Raw genomic sequence first — 13701 nt, 5'->3', positions numbered from 1 at the left:
CGCCCCACACGCAACTGCTGCATCCCTCGAAGGCAGATGCCAAAAGACCTTCATCAGCAATGTCTGTCTTGCGCATGCAGCTTGCGTTTTCTTTGCCTCCAAGAGGAAAGTTAAGGTTGGCTTTGTATTGGAAGCCTCTCCCTGTTCGTCTCCCTCCTCCTCTTCTTTTTAATCCCCCCACGGAGCAGTGATTCATAAACTCTGAGTGGGTGTGGAGCCTCTTCTGGATTCAGAAACTGATGGTGTCATGGCAGAAATATTCGTATATACACAACAGTACAGATGCCAAAGCAACAGCACTTTATGGGGTTTTGTTTGCTCAGCAACTTTAATGAAAAATGAACTGGAGGAAGGATTCTCTTAAATTAAAAAAAAACACATTCTGGTTGTTGTTTTTAAAAATGGATATTTGTTTAATTTTTGGTGGCTTAATAAGATATGTCTAATTATTTATGTTGATCTGTATCTCAATTGCATTTCTCTTTGGCTACAATCCGGTATAGAGTTGGGTGTGCTTAAGACTATAGAAGTTAACAAACTTAATCATTCCCAGCTTTGTGCTGACTTGTGGTCCAACTGTGGAAGTCCCATTAAAATCATCTGCAGCCTGCAATTCTGTGCATGTTTATTGAGGAATAAGTCCCATTTAATAAAGTGGGACTTAATTCTGAGTACACATGTGAAGGATAGTGTTGGTATACATCTAACCATAGTCTCGAATGCAGCCTTATGACAAGTCTGCTGCAGAAACGTTGGTTGTACCCAGCATAGGGGATGTCGGAGAAATCCACAAAAGAATAAATGATTTTGGATTTCTATGAATCCGATCTGTGGATTCTGCAGTGGACCACCTTTTCTCGAGTCACACAGATTCCACAGACCTGTGGACAGGCTTTTTTCTTTTTATGTTTTTTCTTTCTGGAACTTTTATGAAAATTTAGTTGTAGAAAAAAATGTACACATGGAGCATGAAAATGCACATTTGGGGGGTATTTGTGCATTTGAACTTTGTAAACTGCCCAGAGAGCTTCAGCTATGGGGCAGCATAGAAATGAAATAAATATTTTTTCCAAGTCTGAATTTGTGCAAATTCAGGAAATTGGGGAAAAAAATCCAATTCTATCAATGAGCAAATGAAAGACGTCTGACAATCCACAAAATGCAAACTGAATGGATTTTACAAAGTCCTCATATTCCTAACCTAGCATGCATATTGATAACATGAATCATTGACATTAGATATTCCCAGGTCCCTCACCTCTGAACAGAGAGAAAAAGGGGGTCCCTTATGGGCCCAGCATGGACTGTGGAATCTTCACAAAACCATGCCCACTTTGATTATGTGAGATAATACATCTGCTCTTTCATTCACTGGGCCTGTTTCATTCACTGAGCCTGTTTCATTCACTTGCCACGTTTCCCTGTATTGAATGAATATGCTAAACCACAGTAATACCACAAGTTGCTGCATTGGTCTTCCCTATAGAAATGTGTTGATGAAGCCTATGACAGCTGTTTTGTTTAATAATAATCCATCTTCTTATTTCAAGCGGTTGGTTTGATGATGGAAATTAAGTGGCTTTTGCAGACAGGTGCCTTCTGATATGTACATGAATCTGATATTCCTCAGATTGAGCCTTTTTGTCTTACTTGCAGTCTTAGATAAACTTAAAATTCAGGATTGGACTATATTCTCTCTCTGGTCTCAACATGCAGTTCTTTCTGTTTCCTTAAGCTTATAGACAAAATAAATGTTGTTGTTGTTTTACCTCTTGCTTGTTTTCTAAGTTTGCGTCTTCTTATAACAATGTGGCTTGTTCTTTACTAAGAACTTCTGAGTATATGTTCAGAATTCTACTTGTCCAATATGCAGATAGTGTTCTTCTTGGTGGTGTTAACATCTCTATAATATTTCATAAATGCATTGAATGATGAGATGCTAAGAGCTTGATCACAATCATGTTTACTCAGCTGATTCTGATAATATGCTGGCAACTGACTTGCATCTAAAACTATTCATATCGACAGTCTCCTTGAATGAATGGTATAATGTTAACAGTTGCAAAAGTTGTAATTTTTGTTCATGGAAGCAGAGCCATGGCTCTGTGTGAAGCTGCAGCTCTGATTTTACATTGCTTACTTGAGTAAGCCCGTTGCATGGGCAAGTTTTTCTAGCTGCTGGCATTTGGTCAAAACCAACTCACAGAAGTAATACCTCATGAGTTAAGTGGATTATTTAATTAAGTGCTCATAGGTCTGTATAGCCATAGCTTCACTAAAGGCTGCAAGTCGGTTTGACTGAAATTAGTAAAAGATACTTGAAAAGGTGACAAAGTGGCTGAGAATAATCACAGAGACTACATTCTTCTAATTTTGACCCATTAACTCTTGACCCACTAGTAATTGATTGTCCCTGAAACAGAAAGATTTATCTTCTTTAAGAAAAATCTCTCTGCTAGCTTAACTAAAGAAGAGGATGCTTTTAATTACTCAGCTGTTCCATTTGAAATATTGACGTGAGGACATGAATTCTCACACTTACTCAAGCTCAATTTGAGATGATGAATAAATAGCTATTCAGGATGGCCTCAGAATACAGTCTTTTCAAAAGGGGTGGTCTGGTTTCCATCAGCTTGACATGATATCTCTTCACCTGTTCTGTTGTAGATGTCATTCATATAAAATTCTCTTGCCAAATACTATAATAATACAAATGTAAAATGCTCAAAGTGTTTCACATACACTGGCTGCATTAGAGTATGTGAACAAGCCACAGGGTTTTTGGTTCTCTTCTGCTCCTCTAGAGTGGGTGCAAGGAGGAGATTGGAAGCTTTTGCTTCCATTTTCAATTATTTGCATCTTGTTACATGCAAACCTGGACAAACTGGTTATTCTTAACTATGGTTTAGGGCAGAGATGGGCAACATATGGCCCATGGGTTGAATGTAATCTCCCAGGCCTTTTGTATAATCCCTTTTGTATAATGCCACTTTTTCCTAAAAACATGGCACAAGTTCCAAGCAAGGGTGCAATCCCCTGGGGAAACTACACGGCCTCATGACTCCCAGAAGGTACCCACTCCTTATTTAGGAAAACAAGCTGAATTCGAACCATGGTTTCTGATCTTGGGGTTTTCCCCGTAGTTAAGACTAACCACGTATTTGGATTTGCACATAACAGCAAACTATAGTTCACTGAAAACAGGCAAAAGCTTCTGATCTTCTAGTGGCCTTACAGCAACCCTATAAAGTAGATTAGTATTATTTCTATATTGATGACAGAGCATCCGAGCCTGAGAGACAATTACTTGTTTGCATTTAACGACAAGCTATGGGTTGTTGGGGTTGCATTGGAGTAAGTGAGCAGGCCTCCTCCTGCCCCCACTTTGCATCAGTTTTAGAAATGTTCATTGTGAAATGCAAAGCCATGGTTTGCTGTTGTGTTAAAAATCTGGGTTGTTTCCTCCTAACCACCAAGAATTCTGGGTTGAAACTTCACACCAAACAACCCAGGAAGAACGGATCATTCTAAACCGAATGCTAAGCAAAGGGGCAAGTGGGTGGGAGGCATCTTGCTTGCTCTTTCACAGCCCTGACCATGGATTAATTAATTAATTAGTTAATTAACTCATGGATGGTTATTACATGCAAACCAAGTCAATGGTTTGCTTAATACAGGAGTGCACAGCGTTTTTGGCTCCAGGGGCCACATTGGGTATCTGCTGGGGTGGGGGACTGTATGTATGTGTACGTTCATATACAACTCAGTGCTCTCACAGCTTGCTTGCTCTCTCTCTCTCTCTCTCTCTCTCTCTCTCTCTCTCTGTCTCTCTGTCTCTCCCACGCACCCACCCACCCCCCTAACTGCTGCCCAAGGGTGTTTCACAGGCCTGGCACCTGCTTTGATCAGATAAAACTAACACTCTTCCCAGAATCTTCTCTTCTCAAACCTTCTGGTCATCCAGGAAACATGTGTCCTAGCCCTTTCCCCTCCTCTAATTGCTGAAGGATCCTGACAGTCCACACTCTATTACCTGAAATGTTGTCTTAAGTCGTAAGACAATTTAAGAAGTTATGACTGATGCAATATTTTAACTGGGTACTTTCAGCTTCATATCTCAGTCTCTTAGCCATTATGGTGCACCTATATTTAAAAGCATATAAAACTTAGAATATTACATTACAGAGGGATGTATAATTGTATGGTTTTGTGTAAACTACTCTGGATATCAGGTGATAGAAAGATGGGTATAGAGCCTTTCGATAAAGAATTTTGGGAAGTTAATTATTTTCAAATACATTGTAAGGGTATTAAATATTAATAAAAGCATTGCTCACAAGTTATTCATATTTATATGCCCAACCAAGATTCGTTATAGCTCTTTATATTTGCTTAACAAAGCTAATCCTGTTTGGTTCTATAGTTCCTTTTATAGATAGTTTGTTAAAATATCCCATCTAACAAGTTGCCACTTACTTTAACATTCAGAATTGTTGGGGAACTCCCAGAATAATTAAGGCTTGAAAAATAAGAAAAGCCTTTGTGTAGAAACTACCTTTGTGCTGAAGCTATCTACTGAGAAATGATTTGTTACCTCAGTCAAACCCAAGGTTTAAAATTCCAAGTAGTGCAGGCAGAGTTACAATTATTTATCTAATATTTGATGCAAAAGATCAGGCCTTCCAGCTGGGATCATACCTTGTTGCAGGCCAAAGTGGAGAGACTTAGTGCATTTTGCAGGTACTAAACTGTATCCAGATTGAGTAAATGAGCCAGGTAACCTCCAACATATTATCTAGTGTGATGTAGTGGTGGTGGGAGTTTAGAGGCTCTCCCAAGGATTTTAGTGGTTTTGGAAAATCAACAGAGATTGTTTGGAGGATTTCAAGATGTCTAGTGATAAAGGTAATGTGAAACCCTCTTGGCAAGCAACAGAAAGGACAGTAGAAGATTTTAGTTGGAAGGTACAATATCTGAGGGTAGCTGTAAGCCAGGAGCTGCAAGGAAGTCTTAAGTTTACTAGAAGGAGGGCTTTCTCCGCTGTGGCACTCCGGTTGTGGAATGAGCTCCCTAGAGAGGTCCGCCTGGCGCCTACATTGTACTGCTTTCGTCGCCAGCTGAAGACTTTTTTATTCTCTCAGTATTTTAACACTTAATTTTAACTTAAATTTAAATTTTACTGTTCTAACTCTGTATTTTAATCTTATATCAATTTTGCTGCGTGGTTTTATCCTGGTTGTGCTTTTTATACTGTATTTTGTAATTGTGCTTTTAACATGTTGGTTGTTTTATTATGCTTTTAATTTTTGTGAACCGCCCAGAGAGCTTCGGCTATTGGGCGGTATAGAAATGTAATAAATAAATAAATAAGGCTGTGGAAGGGCTGGAGGAGCTGAACCCCAAGCCTGTTGCCATTTGTATGTGGTGGTGTGGATTTTTGGATGTTGGGAAGCTTTGGTGAGGTGCAACATGGGATAGTAGAAGTCTATCGTGATGACAAGCCAACAGCTTCTGAAATTTTGGGAGACATGGGAAGTGTCTATACAAGTCATTTAGTGTGAAGGGAGAGCAGTTTGAAGTCTATTGCGACACATGATGTTGTTGTTAATCTACAGCTTTCCTCTTGAAAAGTGGCATTTTCTGAAAGTCTTTTTAGTCCATATTTACTTCTTAAAGTGGCTCCAGGCGCTTACACTGGAGTGTGCCCCTCCTAACTCCTGGCCGTGCCTCTGTAAGGTGGCTGCGACCTGGCCGTGATGTGGTCAAGATGTGGGACTGTCCCTCCTCCCCTTTCCCCGCAGCACTTCCAGGAGAGTATTTTGCCCATCTTTCTCATTCATAGAATTGCTGTAGTGATGTTTTTCCCCTTTGCAATTGTGAAGGGATTGTTTTGATAATTCACCAGCCTTATCTCAGACCTCAGTAGCAGAGGGGAACATGGAGAAGGGCAGGAAACCAGCCTCTCTCATTTGCTTAGCAGCATTGATGATGACATTCAGTTCTACTCTGTCCACCAGGAATGAGAAGTGCTTTCATGTGACCCATGAAAGAAGGCTTTTTGGTGCTGCTTGCTCCATTTTTCTTTCTTTGTGTGCTCCTGGTGGATCAAAGCCAATCTGGATAATAATACCCCAATACGTTTTTCATTCCATTCTCATGTAGACAACCCCATGAAGTTGCAGGGCTGGGTGTGGCTAAGCCTTGGAAATGGGGAAAGTACGGCTGACAACATGTATAGTATGGATCTGGAGTTGGGGAATATGTGGGATCTGGGTAAAAGGAAGATACTGAACTATATGGGCCTGAGTTCTGTGGGTTTTAGGTATGTCCTAAATCTGTGGGCATGCTGTGGATTTACATTTGGTATTCATTTGTTGGGTAAAGAGCAGGTCGATTGAACCCCCTGTGCCAAAGGATTTTTGTAGTTACTGCCTATGATTGAACTAGGAGTACTGAAGTCTCTTTGCCAGATCTCACATAATAGGTTCTGTCTCCCAAATAGGTTTTCTAACTTTTAAACAGACAAAGCCATATATTTGGACGGGAGTAGTCTTATAGTTCAAGAAAATGCTTTGCTAGAATGGCCATTTATAATGGGACTAAACCTTACAGCTTTCAGAGCTTGGGAAAGGCTGCTGTATACAGTCATATGGTAGATAACATGGGAACCAATATTTTTAATGTTTTGCAAAAAAAAAAAAGCGTAAAATGTACTATTAATAATATAAATTCCTTTACTGGTAGTATTATTATTAATTTAGTTTTTGTCATGATATTTTGAGTGTTCAAAATGTATCAGGTATATTTTCAGTAACCTAGGGAGGAACCCTCTAAGGTCTGTATTATCATGTCTATATAACAAGTGTGTGTGGGAGGTGGTGGGGTGAATGCTAAGGCTGAGAGATTGAAAGTAGGGATTTTGCACTTTCAATTACTGCACTGTAAAACTGCTAATGCTTTGTCAATTCACAGTGATTGGATCAGTGTAAGAAGAACAGAGTTAAGGTAGCAAAAAAAGTACTGCCTTTTCAACTACCTTAAAACAATACAAATTGCCCCCCCCCAAAAAAAAACCTTATTAAAACCATAATGAATCTGATATTCTTGTACTTTTGTTTTCTTTAAGTATTGTCAAACATTTTAGCTTATGCAATGCAATCCCATGCATGTGCTCCTTAGGATAAGAGGATGTAGTGATGCAAATCTAGACGGGAACAGCTTTTCCTGAAATCTTAGAATTATGCAATTAGAAGGGATCAAAAGGCCATCTAACCAAACTATGCGCCCACAGGCAGGGCCCTCAACCCACTAGCCTCTTATAATCAATCTTCATGATCTATACTGCAACATGCCACAGGCAGAAAACAGGTGTACTTGAAGTTCTGAAGCTGTTAAAAGTTGCAGATGCTGTTGTCAGCTTAAGCACTGATGACTCCCCAGTAGAAAAATAAGAGCATTGCCTTGCTAAAGCTGAACAACTCTAAGCAATCTGCAGCTTAAAGAGAACTAAAATCTTGAACTCCTGTTTCCTATTTTATTCAGTGTGTGTTTGCAAACCTATCAGATTGCTATGTATGGCATTCAAGCTGAATTGTTTGGCACTGTTCTGAGTAACTATAAAGCACACCACCTCTCATGTTAAAAATTGTAATGACCCATCTCCAAACCTCCTTTTTATCCAGTTTTCCTTCATACTTCATTTCTATGTCTTCCTAGAATGGTCTCCATTTTTCTTCACACTCCTGTATAACAAGCTGCTAAAAAAAAAAAAGCCAACCAACCATGGTGTATGAGGTGGAATTCCAGGCAGTTCAAGTGTAAACGGGTTCAGGGTTCATCCCTTTCTTCATTTCGGCAATTCCACATTGTAAGTAGTCACCCCCACCATCCCTTGGCAACCGAAACAACCAATTAGAATAAAATCCCAAGATTTATGTAGCCTGAGCGGCCTCCAGATGTTTTGAACTTCAGCTCACATCAGCTCCTGCCAGCATGGCCAATAACCAGGAATGCTGGGAGTTTTAGATCAGAACCTCTGGAAGGCACCTGTTTGGGGAAGGCTGAGGTAGTCACACAGTTTTTAGCTGTTAGCAAACATTTTTAGGGTGCTAATAGAACGTTCAGTGAACTAGCTCATGCATGCCTAGGGTTTAGCATTGCATGCATGAGACTTGGGTTTGTGTGCTCCCCCATCTTCCAGCATGATTGCAAGGAGGAGATTGAAAGCATCTGTTTCAATTAACAGCAGTTTATTTGTTTTATGTGATATGAGAAAAAAAACACGTTTCCACTGTTAACTATAGTCAGGACAGCCTTCCCAACCTGGGTCCTTCCAGATATATTGGCTGATAGTCAGGGATGATGGGAATTGTAGGCTGACACTTCTGGAAGGACCAAGGCTGAGGAAAGCCAGTCTATGGCAATGAGCTAATTTTAAATTGTGATGAAATGATCCTGATTTGTTAACCTAAACCAAGAATACTCAAACTGGTTCTCTCCAGATGTTTTGAACTTCACCTCTCATAATCCATTTCCATTAGACATGCTAGCTGAGACTGATTGGAGTTGTTGGCCGAAACATCTGGAGTGCATCAGGTTTCCTACCCCTGCTAGATCACAGTAAACAATAACCATAGTTTGTCTTGGTTTGCATGTAGCAACAAACTCCAATTAGTTGAAAATGGGAGTGAATGCTTCCAATCTCCTCCTTGCAGCCACGCTGGATGGGTTGTACACAAGCCTGAGGATTGTGCATGTAACACTAAACTATGGTTTAGCATGTCCAAACTGAGCCACTGGAGTTCCATTAAGTTATTTTCATACATTGCAAAAAGAAGTTTGAGTTTCTCTCATGTATAAACACTTAACAATGCCAAAGAGTATTAAATGAATTTACATACTAGACAAAGTGGGATTTTCCATTTTTTGAATTATCTGCTGATTTAAAACAATACTAACAAGCCATGTGTGTGACAATGACCCTAGCAGGCTCAAAGCGTTCTTGAGGACCTCTGAGTAATACATGTCTTGTTAGAAATTACAAATGTGAACAATGCTGAACTGGAATGTATCTGCACATTATATTAATATTTTAACCTTAACAGTATCAATGAAAATGCATTGCAAGACAGTGTTTAGTCCATTATTCATGCCTAGACATTAGCTATTCTGATAGATGTGTGGGTAGGCTATTAACCCACCCAAGCAACACTGTCCTACTTATTTAATGATGAATAGAAGTCCTATGTTTAGAAATCTGTTTCAATTATTTGTTATATTGTACAAAGGTTATGCTTCTTGAAACAAACCCCTGAATATTTTATGGTAACTTTCAAGGTTAAGAATTTGCACTGCCTTCTGTTCCTTAAAGTTGATGGGAATACATTAAACGAGAGTATAAAGAGTGACTTTGAACTGTTTTCCAGAAGTGTGGAATGCTTTTCATTCCACCTCCCCCCATATATTTCTAATAAATAGAAAAATCTAAACAAATATAAAACAGTTTTAGGCACGTTCATTATAACGGGTAAACTGAGGAATAGGTGGTAACTATTCACTTATTTTATTCCAAAGTATAGGGTTAAAGACTATCGCAGTATGAACCTAAGAGATGGCTGAGTGAGTGTTCTGGATTTCCACAGCTTTTAATATTAAAGGAATATTTAGGATTTTCCCCCCGGAATATGACTGCCTTATTTCTATTTTTTAAAAATGTATATTGATTATTTTTTTCAGTATTTGCTTTTAACATAGTTCATGTTCTAGGATAGACTTCCCCAACCTGGTAGGCTCCAGATGTGTTGGAGTTTTATCCCATCGTTCCCAGACAGCATGGCCAGGCCAACACATCTGTAAAACACCCATTTGAGAAAGGTTGTTCTAGGATTACTTTACACAACCAAACTGGGTGCCATGGAGGGTGAACATACAAGATGCATTTAAGGCAGTCATGCAATTTTAATAATTATTCACAGGGTTGTCTAAAATTGCATTATGTGCTGCTATAATAGTAAAAACTCAGCAAGTCTTCTGGCTTATAACAGTTAAAATAATGTCACAAGGAAATAGGATGAGGAGAAGGAATGGGAAAAATAAAGTAATTGGAAGTGGTGCAGATGTTATGCTACAGAAGTTTCATTGCTAAAAAGTAAGATTAAGGGGAGTTGGGGGGACAAAACCACAGCATTTGCTGCTCAAAAAGGACAAGATGGAAAAATGGGAGAGGGGAAATCATTATGAAGATGGAGCCATGACACATGGGGAAGGTGAGCAGCAAGGCTTTGAATCCCCACAGTAGCAAGATGTTGGACAGAGTGAGAATGTAGACAAGAAAATGAATAAGGGATTTGAGGCTTAACAAGTAGAACTTAAAGAATTACTATCACGATCTTGCCATGAGAGTATATTGGACTAAGAGCAAGAAGGAGACTATGGAGAAATTGGAAAGGGGGAAAAACATACAGAGAGCCCAGAGATGTCTTTATAAATGAAGAGAGGAACAAGCCTAAAATGAATGAAGAATGGTAGATAAGGACTAAAAGAAGAATTTAAATTAAAAAACAACTCCTGTTTTATATTTCCTTTACAAGTAAGCATACTATGCTAAATGGCTTCTATAACAGTTAAATCAGAATTGTTTACAACAAAATAGAACCAAAATTCAAATTAGGAGCATAATCATCAAGTCTATGTGACTGCAGAATTGTTATCTGCTTAAGAGATGAGAGACAATCTCCATTCATACAGTATATAGAGCTAGAATGTCAGGGGGAAGGCTAGCTAAGAGCTCTTCTCCCTAACATCCTAGTTTCTATGTGCTGCAGTTTTTTCCCCCCCTGGAGAAACATTTGAACATGCATTATCCCTCTTGGGTTTGCTGCATGTATAGACACATATCAACACACACATGCTAATCTGCCATGTTATGAGGCTTTAAAAATATACCACTTGGCTATGAAGTTTGTCTCCCTAATTCAGAAATACACATCCAGACAAAAATAAAAGGTGGGAGGGGAATAAAGACTAGCACGATTATGCCCTTGCTGTAAGCTACCCAACCCATCTCCATTCATGCTATTGTTGAATGCTCAGGTTTTGTAAGAGTAAAATGCAGTTGAAACACCTTTTGTCTGCTTCTGCATTGAGGCCTCAGAACAACTTTACGATGTTCTAAGATACAATACAAGTAGTTCTTTGTTTTCTCTTCAGTGTGTTCAGCTTTTAAGATATTTAATTTAAACTTCCACTAAAGATTTCAGCTATACAAGCCCCACAGGAAAGAAATATAGTTTGAATGTCTTTTTAATAGCCAGTGTTGACACAAGGGAGGCCTTTAAAAAATCTGCTATGTACCTGTGTAGTTCAAATGCAAAAGCAAAACACAGTTGCTCATTGCCTTGAGGGAAGCTTTACGGTTGTATGAGAGTCAAGGTCTGTTCCCACATGCAGATTTTATGCACATGGTTGTCCTCAATGAAAAGGTAATCGAAGATTATACACGTGAACCCATGTATATGTAATGGAAAGCTGTGATGCATTGTACTTTTCCAGCATGTAGATGTACAACAGAATAGACTTCTCTTTTAGTTGGTTTGTGTATATGCACTGCATATGCTTTTTCCACATGAAAATGGTATCTGTGGGGGGAAATATTTTACGTGATCTGGCAAGTTCTAATCCAATTACATGCAGCCTGGCTTCTTTTGAAAAGTTCTGTTTGTTCCTTGCATAGTATTCACATATGGGATTCTTAGTACACCAGTAGTCTGAACTCATTAAGAAAGAGCTATATATAGTAATGACCACAATTGTTAATACTGTCGTGAAGGGAATTTGTCTGCTCTGGTCTTCTCCCCATAAACAACTCAGAGACAAATGCTGGGGGTTTGCTAGTCATCTTGCTTATAATTGAAAGCTGTTGGACAAGTGAACACAGTGCTAAAAGGATTCTACAGAGAAAGAGCTTGGAAATGTAGAACAAACAGGCTATAAGGTTTATGGCAGATGTTTTGACTTGTGATGTTTTGACTTGTGAATTGTTTTTAAAAGCAAATAAGGGAAAGTAGACATATTTTAAACCCTAGGATTGTTTCTGTGTTTTAAAAACTTTAGGAAGCAAAACTTTGTAAACATGCATTTCTACTACTGACCAAATATATGGTGAAGATGGGAAAACTGGCAAAATAGGCTTAACATTTTTCAAAGTAAAGGTGGGAGGAATGACTCTGCTTTTCTGCAGTGTTCAGAAATAGTTCTGTTAAACTGGAAGAAACATAGGAAAGGAACCTCTCATGCAAGCACTTGAGTCATTGCTGTCTCCTAGAGGGACGCCTGCTTTCGCTGACGTGTTCTTGGCAGATTTTGTAACGGGGTGGTTTGCCATTGCCTTCCCCAGTCACAGTTACCTTTCCCCCAGTTAGCTGGGTACTCATTTTACTGACCTCGGAAGGATGGAAGGCTGAGTCGACCTGAGCTGGCTGCCTGAGAACCAGCTTTCGCTGGGATCGAACTCAAGCCGTGGGGAGAGTTTCAGCTGTAGTAATTGCCGCTTACCACTCTGCACCACACAAGGCTCTGGAAGAAACATAACGCATCAGCATATTGGTACATTCCCACAAGAGAGCCAGGCCTAATTTATATCAAGCAGGTTATTGCACTATAAAAGTGGTATATAAAAGACAGGAGCCACTCTGCTGCTTTATAGCGGTATTGAAGTGCACTGACAATTGTTGGGGTCCATTGATACATACCATATAACACTTTCATAGTGCTATATCCTCCTTGGTGTGACTCCTCCCTTTTATATACCGCTTTCATAGTGCTATATCCTGCTTGGTGTAGATTAAGCCAAAGTGTGGTGTAGTCGTTAGAGGTTGAACTGGACTCAGGAGAGCCCAGTTCAAGTCCACACTTGGCTATGAAGCTCACTAGGGCAGGATCTACACTACTGCTTATAGCGGTTTATAATGGTTATGACAACTGTTCAGGCCCAGGACACATTACAAATACCGTTTTCATAACATTTTAAAAGTGTTATATCCTGCTTGGTGTAGATCGGCCCTAGATGACTTTGGGGTAGTCACTGATTCTCAGCCTAACCTATTGCACAGGGTCATTGAGAGGATAAAATGGAGAGGAGGAGGACTATGTAAGTCACCTTGTACTCCTTATAAGAAGAAAAAAGATGCAATAAATGTGGGATAATAAATAAGAAAGTGATGGGTTCCCCACCCACCCAACAATCTTAACTTGTATAATCTCCCTGTTGCTCGCTGTCAGGAAACAGGGCTCATCTTGGCTTGGCTTTGTATCTTGTAAAGTAGTAATGAGACTACTGCAGTCTTTTTCTTCATTGCTGGATTAGCCCCACATACAGCTTTAGGAAAGGGTTAAGCACAGTGGTGGGGAATGTGTGCCCTTACCCCCCCCCCCCACAGAGATTATTGGACTACAGCTTCACCCATCCCTCACCATTGGCTATGTTGTCTAGGTTTGATGGGAGTTATAATCCAGCAACATCTGGAGGACCACATGTTTTCCACCCCTGCAATGGTGTGTGCTGCTGTTCTTGGTTACTGTGGGTGAGTGGGTGCCAGCTGTTGGGTAGCTGCATCTGACAAATAGAGGCACACACTTTGAGCATATACTTAGCATGCACAAGGTCCCAGGTTCAATCCCTGGCATCTCCAAGTAGGCCTGGGA

General features: G+C 39.7%; 1 protein-coding gene across 2 annotated transcripts in view; it reads left to right on the top strand.

Annotated features, from left to right (window-relative positions):
* The window catches only part of ARHGEF10 (Rho guanine nucleotide exchange factor 10), a 110943-nt gene that overhangs the window by 282 nt on the left and 96960 nt on the right, over nucleotides 1-13701 (top strand). The gene's annotated exons all lie outside the window — the stretch shown is intronic.

Source organism: Elgaria multicarinata, chromosome 4, assembly GCF_023053635.1.
Source record: "Elgaria multicarinata webbii isolate HBS135686 ecotype San Diego chromosome 4, rElgMul1.1.pri, whole genome shotgun sequence".
Taxonomy (NCBI): Eukaryota; Metazoa; Chordata; class Lepidosauria; order Squamata; family Anguidae; genus Elgaria; species Elgaria multicarinata.
The sequence above is the reverse complement of the archived record's forward strand: the minus strand, read 5'-3'. Positions and strand labels throughout refer to the sequence as shown.